Genomic DNA, 6,693 nt, shown 5'->3' on the forward strand with positions numbered 1-6,693 from the left:
TAAACACAGTGGCCTCATCTGCACCTCGAAAATGACTCACTGTGCCAGACGTCCAGTGTGGTATCTGTAAATCAGTCCTGTAACTTACAGTAAAAAAAAGAAAACAGCAAAATGTGCAAATATTCAGCATCCCCAGAGGAAGCCATACACAGCGCCGGTCGGTTTGCATAATTACAAGGCCCGCGGAGAAGAACGATGCGCTTCCAAATCACATCCAGATGAAACAACACAAGTTTTTATTAAATTGAACATAAAGGGGCAAAGAAAATTGGCCGTTAGAACCAACGGTTTGCCATTTCTGTGATTGCGACAGAGTATAAAATGTTGACTGTTGAACGTAACAGCTACTTTGACAAAACTATAGAGACTGCTTCACTCACGCACCCCCCACTCAGGCACCAACCCCCCCCGCCCCCTCCGTCCCCCGCTAAGAATGCACAACACACTGTGCTGCAGCAACTCTGGTACAGATCATTTCATCTCTATTAGATCATTTTTCTGGACTGTATAACATACTGTATAATTGTGGAATATGGATAGTGTACTGTTGAGCAGGAACCTGGAGAGCCACATGGTCTGCTACTTTTCATTGTTGCTGTTTTTTTTTGTTTTTTTGTTTGTTTTTTATTAAAGAAGTTGATTGCACAGTTTGATACTTTAATATGGTTTTGGGGTCTAAGTTGTTTGCTGGCTCTCCAGAACCAGGGTTGGGGACCCCAGCTGACCCTGTGGCTCTGTAGGACCAGGGCTGGGGACCCCAGCACACCCTGTGGCTCTCCAGGGCCAGGAGTGAGGACCCCTGCAGACCCTGTGGCTCTCCAGGACCAGGAGTGAGGACCCCAGCACAACCTGTGGCTCTCCAGGGCCAGGAGTAAGGACCCCAGCACACCCTGTGGCTCTCCAGGGCCAGGGCTGGGGAATGTAAGTACAGTAAGTATACAAATGACTTGTGTTGCTGTAGTAACTGAACTATTGTGACATCATCATTGGGCAGGACATTTGGAACACTGACGTGGCTGGCATGGTAACGTAGTACAACCTCCTGGTGCCTTATGCCGCCATTTTGTGAATTCCAGGAAAGGTTTTAATGACCCATAAGATCGTTCCCGATGGTACATAAACATGCTTTCATTTTCATCACTGGTCCTGAACGCAGGAGTGACACATCACTCACCCGGTTTACACTTTCCCCGTTTCATTTGTGCGTTTGGGCAGCATCTGTGCTCCACGCTGGCGTGCGAGGATGCTAAATCGGCATTCCAAATCCTGTCTGACATTTCTGAGAGAAAGAGGATATCCTAAAACACAATATGTGGTCCTGACTCCACAGCTGGTCATGTTTCAAGCCGTATATTATTCTGCTTTGCTCCAAACAAGCAAGGTGGATTAATATGTTATGGATAGATCCCACAATGGCACAATGGTGGTTTCTGAAGCAGTTTTGGCTTCCTTTTGCTTCACACCTGAATGGAAAAACTCAGGATAACTCAACTGTTTAGCTTGTGGAAGAGCATTTAATGTGTAACTGACACAGTTTTGGAGCACAAGATCACTGAGAGAGCCAGGGACAAAGACGATCGTAGCAAACACAGCATGCAGCCATCAACCAGTGCTCAACTTGAGTGTTTTATAGCCAAAGCTACAAGAAACATGATGAATACACCCAAGTGAACCCTTTCACGTACGATTGTCAGGTGTTAAGTAGTTAAGTGAAGTTTTAAAAACGAATGAAATGAATGCAGGTGGGGTTGAGTGGCATATTATTCGCAGTCGTAATCCGTGCGTGGACGGCACACACTCTGAGATTCTGGAATGTGGGAACGCAGAGTTCTGGAGCTAGTGAAGGAGAGGGAGAGAGACTCTGGACTCTCTGGCGCCTCCTGTCTGCAGCACCAGGCAGACGTGTCGACGAGAGAGCGGATCGTTTTCACGCCCCGGGGGTGCAAGCAGGCGTTTCTGACAGGCGGGTGACAGTTTTCAACATGTCCGCCCCCCCACCCCCTGTCACCTGTGACACACCTGCCTGTCCCTCATCTACAGAGCCAAGAGGTAGAGAGATATTACCCTGATGTCATCACGAAAAACCCAAACGTGTGTTTGTTGGCTTATGCGAGGGCCTGGGCAGGAAGCTCACTTGACTTGTTTATGCTAATGTCTGTAACAGATACCCACCGTGAATGTCAACAGATTCATAGCGACTGTCAGCGGCGGCTATGGGAGGTTTAATTTAATGCCATTGGAACGGCCCGCTTTTCTGACCTTTAGATTTGAGGATCTTGGCTCGGAGCGTGCCACCTTGACAAATACTTTGTGTTTGTTTAAAACAGAAAGAGCGGGATAGAGAGGGAGAACGAAAGAGAGAGATGGAAAGGGGGGCGAGAGAGACAGAGAGGGGGAGATAGAGAGAGAGAGAGAGAGAGAGAGAGAGAGAGAGAGAGAGGGAAGGGGGGCACGGGGAGAGAGAGGGAGAGGGAACATTTCTGGGGGAACACTGCCACTAATTTGACTGACAGAAAGATGAGTGTTGTTTGTGATTCCGTTTACTCTGGGTGAGTAAGAGGGGGTGTCTCCAGTGAGGTGAGTGGTGAAAGCAAATTGGGGTTTCACTTCTAGTATTTTATATGATGTTATATATTACATTTACCTTGAGTGAAATAAATTTATCATAGGCAGTTTGCCAATGCTGTCATTACCTTACATCGCATTGTGACATACAGTCCATTGCCGGATATTTACTGACACAAATCATTTTAACTATGTGACTGTGCTGAAAGGTACAATGGAGCCCTGCCCCCCGCACCCCATCCACTCTCTGGGGGCCGAGAAGGACCTGCCGAAATAAGGGAGTCTCTCTGTGTTCCCAAGGGAAATCACTGCAAAACCCCCCCACCCCCCCCCCCAGCTATGCATCAAAGCGCATCAGGGAGAGCTCCTCTTGGTCAGATCCTCTATCTAACTTGGGCCTGTCCACAGCCTGTGTCTGACCGTGTACGTTTAATTAAAAAGCCCCTCCCTGCCCACGACTGGCTACTTCTCCTTTATTAAGCTCATTATTCACCCAGGTGCCCTTTTAATACTGGTCCAAACCGGTTCAACATAAAAGTTAAATGTAGCTCTATTCTGATGTGGGTTAAATTCAATGCATACCCCCGTTCTCTTCTATAACTGCAGGAGAGAACATTCCCATGAAATGATCCAATGGAAAACGACAATTACTTTCCTGTAAGCTAACTTCATTAGTTCAGTTAGCTATAGCACGACATTTAAACAAAGATAAACAAAAAGTATGTTCCTTTGTTTGTGTATTTTTGTCTTCTTCGTTTTAACTAAAGAGCAGTAACAAAAGGCTTTACAAATCACTAATTCAATGGAGTTGAATTTTGAGCTTGATTCTGTCAGCGGACACCTGCTGTTTTTTTCACAGCGTTTTCGCACGCCCTGCGGCTGTTGCTCGTCAGATTTGTCCGCGTCGTTCTGAACGTGCTTTCGCCCGAGCACTGCTTCAGCTCGGCCAAATATCATGACAGGAGGGGCGGCAGCTCTCCAAAAAAATGTGAGCAAAACAAACCCCCTCTGCGTCCGCCTCCCTGTCTGTTTTGCGCATAATCGTTCCTCCCTCGCGTCGACCGTTCCGGATAACGAGCGTTACCGGGGCGAGGGGCTGCGGTCGGCGTGCGACTTCTCCCGCCGCGTTGCAACGGGAGAGAGGCTTCGGCCTTCGCTGAATAGCAGCTGATTAGCAGCTGGAATGGCCGTCTCATTTGGAAAAGCTCGTGCGGCCTCTCGCGGTCCCAGAGCCCCCTGCTGCAGCTGGAATGCCTCTTCCGCCGGGACCTGATAAAAGGGATGGCCACGTCGCAGGCTGTCAGTCGCTGGACTCTCCTCCCCGCTGCAGGAGGCCATTGGCCAGCTGCGGATGGACTCGTGGGGCCCTAAAGTGCACAACACCATAATCTTCAAAGGGTCAGTAATGTTAGAGAACGACCGTGCTACTCTGCCCCAAACACACACACACACAAGCACACATGCAAAACCTCTTCTCTTGTGTTTGTTTTCTTGACAAGGGACAAGGGATTTCAAACAAGCCCTGGGATGCAAAGAGGCAGTAGAAACCGTGAACCGGTTTTGATTTCGTTGTTGTTACGTGATGCGCTCGCTCGCCCCCGTGTAACTGGAACCGGTCCTCGCGTTCTGAGAAGTCCCCCAAAAAGAAACTCTTAAGAGTGCGGCTCAGTGCTGAGTAGGTTTGTCCTTAACTGCCTACCACATGCACTACTCTGTAGGGATGTAGGCAAACCAACACCTGTTTCAATTGGTTGAGGACAAACTGGCAGGTATATAGCTAGTGATATATTAAATGAAACATTAAATTGACACATATTGATACATTGTTGATACAGTAAATGTTGGTGAACTGTTTTGAGTGCAGAACTCCACACCTTCGCGTTGTCTCTTTGTCAGAAAAATAAATAAATTATGAAAGAGATGAAATGAGAACAGGCATATGTGAGCAGATGGTTGTGTTCTCTCGTTTTTTGGAGTTCTACACACACCTACCCCCTCCTTTCCTTTTACGGTTCGACACGTACAGTGAGACAGAGGTGGGCCGAGGTTAGGCGGTATTTTAGCTGAGCTCTGAAATGGGAAAGATACACATACTCCAAATGTCAACAAAGCTCCTCGTTCTCTCATTTGTACTGTCTCCTTTTCGTTTGTTCAGGGCTAACTGACAGGAGGGTGACTGAAGGGCCTTTAATCTAAGATCACCAGAGACACACACTGAAAAAACACTGCATTGCGTAAACCAAATATTTTACTTCACTTTGCTACACCTGCATTTTCTAGGTTTTACTCAATTTAAATGTTTAGGTTAATTCAATTTTCAATTGAGAAAATCTGAAGCATCTAGGCAGAACAAATTGAAGTAAACATTTTAGGTTTTTCAAGTGAAACATTTTCTTATCAGCGCCGGCCTGTACACTAGAAGAGTTTTTCTTTCCTTCACAAACTCAAGTTTTCCCCCTTAATTTAGCCTTAACGCCGCACTCTGGCAACCGTGTTTGGCTTCGATGAAAACGAACACTAACTCATTTAATGATGAGTCACAGTTCAGAAGAAATGTTGATTTGTGTCAAGGCTGTACAATCATTAGGGAGAGGAATTCAGGGGCAAAAAAAGGTTATTTTGGAGGGAAAGCGACAAACAGCACCATGTGAGAACTGAGGGGGTTTGGGAAGGGGGGGCGATGGGGTCACATGAGGAGAAGCAAGAGAAGGGCCCACGACATAAAACCCAGATGTGCATCCTCATGCAAGGTCGCACTCCCGTTGGTCCCTCTGAAACTTAACCCAGGAAAAAAGAGTGTTAAAAATGACATCAAATCAGCCACCCGTTTCTAGGAACTTCTCTTTCCCAAGACCCTTGATGTAAAGAGTTCGGTCCAGAAATAACGAACGCGCAAAATGGTTTTGACTGACGGGGAGGCGGGTCGTTAATACCGTTGAGTATCAGGAACGTCACGTCTGCCAAAACCCTGGGAAGTCTCCCCGGCCATTCCCGCTAATAAACTGTATTCCGTCCTATCCCGATTCCCCGATTCCATCACCTCCGCTGCACTGACTTCTCAGGGAGGAGTTCCGCGCGTATTTATTGCAGATGCGAAGCCGCTGTTATTTGCAGCTGTCTCGGCAGCGGCCGGTCGAACGGCGTTTATGGCCCCTCAGCGGGAGTGCGGACTGGGCCGGGCGGCGGTTGCAGGGCGGGGCGGGGCGGAGGATAGAGTCACTGAGTCACATCTGGCCGCGGCCTTTGAAACGGCCGCCTCGGTTGGATCACTGTAGCGGGTGAGCTCCCGCTGAAATGTGCCTTGTGTCCAGCAGCAGTGTTCAAGATGCCTTTATTTGCACAATGCTGGATCGGCGATGGGTTTGGCGCCTGTCTCGGGAGTGTTTCCGCCTCTGGTCCACGGCACGCAACGGGACCTGGAGCTCACGAGGCTCCTCCAGCTGCACCCCCCCCCCCCCAACCCCCCACCCCCCCCCCGAACCCGCAGCCCTGACCGGGAATAAGCTCACTCCATAACGGACTGATGGACAACTGTTAGATTTCTTCTCTTAATCTAACAATTTAGAGATGAAAAGACACGATAAACATGGGCCCGGTTTCAGAAAGAATCCAAACAGGGCATACTGCATGCACGGGGTCTCAGTCTTCTCTCAGAAATGACATGATGGGATTCAATTGACCCTTGCCCTTAACATTGGCGGTATTCAGTCAACTTTTGTCCTTTGCTTGATCAAATGCTAGTGTACCTCTTGATTTTACATGTGAATGCAACAGTTGAACTTTTATTTTCATGAGATTCACAAGTAATACACGTGGTGAGTGCTTTATCTTTGAATTGTTTCGCTTTTCTTTCTTGCTTGTTTATTTTTCGGCTCTTTTGAGTGACAGTGTTTATTTGTCACACTGTCACTCAAAAATTGGAAAAAAATATTTCAATACATTTTAAAAACACAATGCATAATGTCAGGTGTGTGTATAAATTAATTATGCCTTGTTATTGCAATAAGTGCTTTCAAAAAGAACATGCGTGTGGTGGTTGGAAGTAGCAGATTGACATACAGATAAATATTCCAGGTTTGCACCCCGGAGCCTTTGTAGGTGTCTGACCTGGGACTGACCCAAACGGAG

This window comes from Conger conger, chromosome 7, assembly GCF_963514075.1.
Source record: "Conger conger chromosome 7, fConCon1.1, whole genome shotgun sequence".
Classification (NCBI taxonomy): Eukaryota; Metazoa; Chordata; class Actinopteri; order Anguilliformes; family Congridae; genus Conger; species Conger conger.